General features: G+C 50.7%; 1 protein-coding gene across 8 annotated transcripts in view; it reads left to right on the top strand.

Moving 5' to 3' along the window:
* Window positions 1-7,466, top strand: part of ARAP1 (ArfGAP with RhoGAP domain, ankyrin repeat and PH domain 1) — a 485,498-nt gene that overhangs the window by 307,074 nt on the left and 170,958 nt on the right. The gene's annotated exons all lie outside the window — the stretch shown is intronic.

Here is a 7,466-nt window from a genome sequence, read left to right as displayed (position 1 = left end):
ACCGCTAGCAGATCCGCAAAATGCTAGCAGATTTTGAAACGCTTTTTCTTATTTTTCTGCAGCGTTTCAGCTAGCATTATGCGGTTTTGTGTAGCGGTTTTGGTGTAGTAGATTTCATATATTGTTACAGTAAAGCTGTTACTGAACAGCTTCTGTAACAAAAACGCCTGCAAAACCGCTCTGAACAGGCGTTTTTCAGAGCGGTTTGCGTTTTTCCTATACTTAACATTGAGGCAGAAACGCATCCACAATCCAAAAAATGCCTCACCTCGGGAGGATGCGTTTCAGCAAAACGCCTCCCGCTCTGGTGTGCACCAGCCCATTGAAATACATTACCCAAGCGTATCCGCAGCCGCAAGCGGATCGCAAAACGCAGCCGAACCGCTCTGGTGTGCACTAGGCCATAGAGTCACTGTGTGAAATTAACTTACTTTCTGAGCTTTTCTTTCCATTGGCCAACATCACCATTACATTACCATCTGTTTTGTCTCAGCGGTCCACAGGCTCCTCTAAATTCTGTCTCCCTGGTCTCCAGGCTCATCGCTATACAAACCATTCCTAATTGAAATGACATTTTCTGCCAACTTACCTTAAAGAAAACCTGTACTGAAAATTAAGTCAAAATAAGCATACACAAGTCATACTTACCTGCTGTGTAGTCTACTCCTCAATCTCTTTCTCCTCTCCTGCGTCCTGGTTGTCCACTGTGATCAATGGAATTCTCCGTCCTCCATTTTGAAAATGGCCATTACTCCATAACAGCTTCCTGGTCAGCACACAGTTAAACTGTAATATCGCCCACTTGAGCCATAGAGAAACATGGACACATCAGTTCTTCTCTCAGCTGTACCTGACAGCAACTGATATATAACTGACAGCAACTGATGTATAACTGACAACAACTGATATATTTCAGTTCTGACAGTGTTGTCAGAACTGGAAGGGATCATTGTCAGAAGCAAATGGTGAGCTTCTGAGAGGAACTGATGGCAAGGTAACTATGTAATGTTCATTTGAAGTTACCTTGTGTGTTTATTTTAAATCATTTTACTCAGTTCAGGTTCCCTTTAAAACATGGGCAGCACGGTGGCGTAGTGGTTAGCGCTCTCCCCTTGCAGCGCTGGGTCCCCGGTTGTAATCCCAGCCAGGGCACTATCTGCACGGAGTTTGTATGTTGTCCCTGTGTCTGTGTGGGTTTCCTCTGGACATTCCTGTTTCCTCCCACATCCCAAAAGCATACAGATAAGTTAATTGGCTTCTCCCTAAATTGGCCCTTGACTACGATACACACACTACACGATACATACAACCTAGACACAGGGGAGGACTGGCCAGGGGGGAAGGGGGGAGATTTCCCCCCAGGATGCCTCTCATTTAGGGCTCGTTCCCACTATCGCGAATCTGCATGCGTCCAACGCATGCAGATCCGCACATGTAATGCAAGTGGATGGGCCTGTTTCCACTGTAGCGTTGTTGAGGTGCGTTTTTTTCAGCGGTAAAAAAACGCACAAAAGAGCCAACGATTTCGCCTGCGTCAGGAATACGTGCGAATCGCCGCTAATGTATTTAATAGTAAAAACGCATGCGTTTTTTACATGCGTTTTTACCCGCGATTCGCGTGCGATTTCGCACCTTTTCCAATGTTATTTTGCCCTGGCAGTGTCATGGTTAATTTCGCATGGCACCCTGCCATGCGAAATCGCACGCGAAATCGCGGGTAAAAACGCATGCAGAAACGCATCCGCATGCGTTTTTACAAGCGTCGAAATGCCGGCGAATCGCGTCGCAACAGTGGAAACAAGCCCTTAATGATTTAGGGCTGGTGCGTGGCCTGTTGCATTCAGGTTATTGTATAAGACAATATGAACCACTAGGTTGGCTGAGGGAAGTAAAAGCCCAATTAGCAATTAGAGGGCGGGAAATAAATATACACAGCATGATGCAGAGCAGAGGCTTGCCTGGAGGGTCTGTGGAAAAAAAACTGTCTGCTCTCTTACCATCATAGCTCCCAACTTTCCCTCTTTTGAAGGGACAGTCCCTCTTTGGATATACAGTAAGTGTGTGTGGGGGGACCATTTGGGCTGAGGCTGCCATGAACATGGGCCTCTAGTTTGTTTTCCCCCCAGGCCAAAAGGTCCCAGTCCTCCCCTGCCTAGACATATGACTATGGTAGGGATTAGATTGTGAGCTCCTATGAGGGACAGTTAAGTGGCAAGACAATATACTCTGTACAGCGCTGCAGAAGATGTCAGTGCTATATAAATACTAAATAATAATAAATAATAAAACCAGCAATAAGCGATTGTTTTCTTGGTTCTTGAGCAATCGGATCTTCAGATAAATGTTCACCATGTGCAGCTGACTGATTGTTCTACAGAAGAGGCTGTGGGAACTGACTTGTATTGGAAAATCACTCAGAAGTGTCCTCATGCATGTGTGTATATAGTTTATTCATGCCTAACCAATCATTCACTGATCGAGAAATCCATTAGAATGACAGATTGTCCAAAAAGGTAGCCTGCGAGTTGACTTCAGTTCGTACTAGCCCTAGTACTATGGTAACGTGCTGATAACAAAGCAGACAAGCTGTGATTTTTTTTTTATTAGTTAAAATAAACATTTCCTTAGTTTTGAAAGAATTTATTCAATTTCAAAAATGTAACTATGTATAATCGTAATTTCAGAATTGGCACATCACGATCATCACTAGGACAGAAGGAGGCCCAAAGGGGGGCAGAGGTGGCACAGAGTGGGGTGCTAAGGGAACAGGTAAACAGAGGTGACACAGGTAGTAGGCAGAGGTGGCACAGAGGGAGACACAGGGGAACAGAGGTGGCACAGCGGGAGACACTAGAGGCACAGGGGAAGGCATAGATGAGGTACAGGGGACAGAGATGGCACAGGTAGTAGGCAGAGGTGGCACAGAGGGGGACACAGGGAAACAGAGGTGACACAGGTAGTAGGCAGAGGTGGCACAGAGGGGGACACAGGGGAACAGAGGTGGCACAGCGGGAGACACTAGAGGCACAGGGGAAGGCATAGATGAGGTACAGGGGACAGAGATGGCACAGGTAGTAGGCAGAGGTGGCACAGAGGGGGACACAGGGAAACAGAGGTGACACAGGTAGTAGGCAGAGGTGGCACAGAGGGGGACACAGGGAAACAGAGGTGACACAGGTAGTAGGCAGAGGTGGCACAGAGGGAGACACAGGGGAACAGAGGTGGCACAGCGGGAGACACTAGAGGCACAGGGGAAGGCATAGATGAGGTACAGGGGACAGAGATGGCACAGGTAGTAGGCAGAGGTGGCACAGAGGGGGACACAGGGAAACAGAGGTGACACAGGTAGTAGGCAGAGGTGGCACAGAGGGAGACACAGGGGAACAGAGGTGGCACAGCGGGAGACACTAGAGGCACAGGGGAAGGCATAGATGAGGTACAGGGGACAGAGATGGCACAGGTAGTAGGCAGAGGTGGCACAGAGGGGGACACAGGGAAACAGAGGTGACACAGGTAGTAGGCAGAGGTGGCACAGAGGGGGACACAGGGGAACAGAGGTGGCACAGCGGGAGACACTAGAGGCACAGGGGAAGGCATAGATGAGGTACAGGGGACAGAGATGGCACAGGTAGTAGGCAGAGGTGGCACAGAGGGGGACACAGGGAAACAGAGGTGACACAGGTAGTAGGCAGAGGTGGCACAGAGGGAGACACAGGGGAACAGAGGTGGCACAGCGGGAGACACTAGAGGCACAGGGGAAGGCATAGATGAGGTACAGGGGACAGAGATGGCACAGAGGGGGACACTGGAGGTACAGGGGAAGGCATAGATGAGGTACAGGGGACAGAGATGGCACAGTGTTGAGATTTAGAAAAGGATTCAGGTTAAGAGCCAATCTACAGTCTCTATCTAGTTTGTTCACCGGGGACTACCTGTACTGTAAGAATAGAGATAATGAATGAATGTTGTACATTTTTATTTCCAAGGTTAAAGGTTACCTGCAAAAAATATGTCAAAAATGGCCCTGTGTGTGCGGGGAGTACAGTCCTGGATTTACATCACAGGAGCCTATTGCACAGATGTCCTGGCACCAGGGGCGTTCCTAGCGCTGTAGATTCGTGGCCCGTGCCACGAACCTGGCGTAAGGTGCCCCTGATCTTCGATTATTGGGTGCCCAACACAGGTGCCCCGAATGTTTGGGCACAGCCGCACAGCGTTATGGCTCAACGCGGCCGCCGTTCGCTCGATACGGCGGCCGCTCACATTTCCGGCTCCCGACATCAACTTGAGAAGTGACAGGCAGCATACGCTGCCTTGATCCGCCCCCTGCCGCCCCGTGCTCCAATCAGAAGCGGAGGAGCACCTGGCAGGGGGCGTGGCGATCCATTGAAAGGCAGGGGGGTGGAGCCATGGAGCGTGACTAGCTCCGCCCCCTGCACGGAGTCTGACCCGCAGACCCGACCCAGGCAGCACATGGCATGGCATCATATTGGCGGCGCCGGCTTCCGCACCCGGCCACCCGCCAAACAAAGCATCTGCTCGCCGCCAGGCTGCTCCACGCGCCTCCACCACAAAGCTGCAGAGCAGACCACCATCTGGCCGCCGCCTCCTCAGACTTTGCCGCCTCAGTCTGCATCACCCGGCCGGTGCCCCCCACAGTGCCTCCTCAAGTTCCAGAGTCAGAGCAGCAGACAGTGGACTGACAGGACAAGGAAGGAAGCAAGCCTGCAGCCAGGCAGATGCCAGAGAGACCACCCACCCTGCAGCCAGCACCCAGCAGAACACCGCAGCCAGTCATACAGGAATGATTGTATTCACACAGTAAGTGGCAGCAGTGCACCCAGCAAATGCAAGTGGTGGGGGTTTGGTGGGGAGGGGGGAGATGAGAGGGTGCAGCACTGCAGCCAGAGCCAGCTAGCCACCCTGAAGCCAGCCCAGCAGTAGCCACTAGCCAGGTGGGGGGTTTGGGGTGGAGGAGGGGAGAGTGGAGCCATTTAGCCACACACAGCCACCCCTCAGGCAGCCCAGTAGTTGCCACTAGCCAGGTGGGGGGTTTGGGGTGGAGGAGGGGCGAGTGGAGCCAGCTAGCCACCCCGCAGCCAGCCCAGTAGTAGCCACTAGCCAGGTGGGAGGTTTGGGGTGGAGGAGGGTAGAGTGGAGCCAGCTAGCCACCCCGCAGCCAGCCCAGTAGTAGCCACTAGCCAGGTGGTGGGTTTATATATCATTGGAAAGAGGAGAAAGAGCGCTTTAAAATGATGTGCATCTTTCCATAGTTACTGCACTGCTCAGAGTCCACTTAACCATTATACCATCCAGCCACTGCTGACAGGATGGCGAAGGCTGGTTTATGTGCTGATGGGGCCCCTTTGACTCTGAATGGAGCCCCAAGCGACTGCTTTTGTTGCCTGGTTGGTAATCCGGCCCTGGTCCCTGCTGTCACTCACCAACTGGGGGTCCCTGCTGTCACTCACTACCCAACTGGGGGTCCCTGCTGTCACTCACTACCCAACTGGGGGTCCCTGTCACTCACTACCTAACTGGGGGGTGCCTGTCACTACCTAACTGGGGGGTGCCTGTCACTGCCTACACTGGGGGGCTCCTGTCACTAACTGAACTGGGGGTCTCCTGTCACTACCTAAATTGGGGTACTCCTGGCGCTACCTTAACTAGGGGGCACCTGTCGCTACCTAAACTATCCAGGCCAGCCAGCCCAGCATCACCACCAGCCAACCAGCCCAGAATCACTATCAAAAAGGCCACAGCATCACCACCAGTCAGGCCAGCATTTACTTCAACCAGCCAAGCACAGCCCAGCATCACCGCCAGCCAACCCAGCCACAGCATCACCGCCATCCAACCCGGCCACAGCATCACCGCCAGCCAGGCCACAGCATCACTGCAAGGCCTTTCAGCCCACACATCATCCCCAATCCAGCCAAAACCAGTATTGCCAGGTACAGCAGCCAGTAGAGGAGAATTCAGAAGCCAGGTGAGGGGTGTCTACCATATTAAGGGGGCATTCTGCCTATTTATGTGAAATGCTGTCTATTTATGTGCCTCATGACTGCTGAATTTGTCTTGTTGGGGGCCTCATGATTGCTGAATTTGTCTTGAGGGCCTCAAGATTGCTGAATTTGTCTTGTTGGGTGCCTCATGATTTGTTGGGGGCCTCATGATTGCTGAATTTGTCTTGTTGGGGGCCTCATGCTTGCTGACTTTGTCTTGTTGGGGGCCTCATGATTGATGAATTTGTCTTGTTGATGGTCTCATGATTTCTGAATTTGTCTTGATAAGGGCCTCATGATTTCTGAATTTGTCTTGATGGGAGGCCTCATGATTTCTGAATTTGTCTTGATGGGAGGCCTCATGATTGCTGAATTTGTCTTGTTGGGGGTCACATGATTGCTAACTGCGAGACTATGGGAAAAGCTGAATCATCATCATCATATGAGACAATAGCATTAAACCTACTTTTTTACCTTTTTAAAACAGAAAATAAAACTGGGAGGTTCTAAAAAAAATGAATATATTTTTTCAGGAGTAGGATGGATGAAATTGTTTATCTTTTCAGTTTTTCAACTTGGATTTTCCATAATGTTCATGTATGTGTTAAAACGTTTGTATAGTATTTAGTTTAAATTGCTGTTGCCACTTTGCGATAGATAAGTGACTTGTGGGTTGCAGTTTGGGCCTCCAAAAAGTTTGCCACCACTGTCCTAATCTAATGTACGATTGGCCCCACCCATGGCCACACCCACTCACTGCATGACCACGCCCATTTTTTGCCGCGGCGCGCTGCGCGCGCCGCACGTAGCCCCCGCCTAGTGCCCCCAGGTGCCACTGATCTCCAAGGACCCTAGGAACGCCCCTGCCTGGCACCCTAGACTTCTCCTTCCATGAACCTACAAACACCCACCAAACCGCACCAAAAGTGTCCCAGTTGTCACTCCTCCTCCCAGGGGAGGACTGGGACCTTTTGGCCTGGAGGGAAAACACAATCTAGAGGCCCGTTTTCATGGCAGCCCGGGCCCAAATGACGTGACACACGTACGCCACGTGTTATATGCCGGTAGCCACGTGGGAAATACAGCAAGGACACTTGAGGAACAGAGACAGGTAAAGTATAAATGCACTGGCACTGGGGGTACATAATACATTTTGAATTACAATGGCTGGGGTTTCCATTGTGTTCATGATTGTCGCACTTGATCGACCACATCAGCCCGAGATTTCCCAGCATCTCCGATTGATGCATTCAACCAATTTCCACCCAAAATCAGTCAAATCTTCGATTGGGTGTGTTTGTAGCGGCACAGATTTTTATCCGATTCAATAATAGTTATTGAAATGGTTAGTGGATCGGCGTCGAATACTTTTCAACCTAGATAATAGCCTATGTAGCTGTACACATGCAGTCATTTTAACAATGGTGAGAGACCAGACACATTTTTTTCCCAAGGACCCTG

This window comes from Hyperolius riggenbachi, chromosome 2 (genome assembly GCF_040937935.1).
Source record: "Hyperolius riggenbachi isolate aHypRig1 chromosome 2, aHypRig1.pri, whole genome shotgun sequence".
Lineage (NCBI taxonomy): Eukaryota > Metazoa > Chordata > Amphibia > Anura > Hyperoliidae > Hyperolius > Hyperolius riggenbachi.
This window is presented reverse-complemented; position numbering and strand designations above follow the sequence as displayed.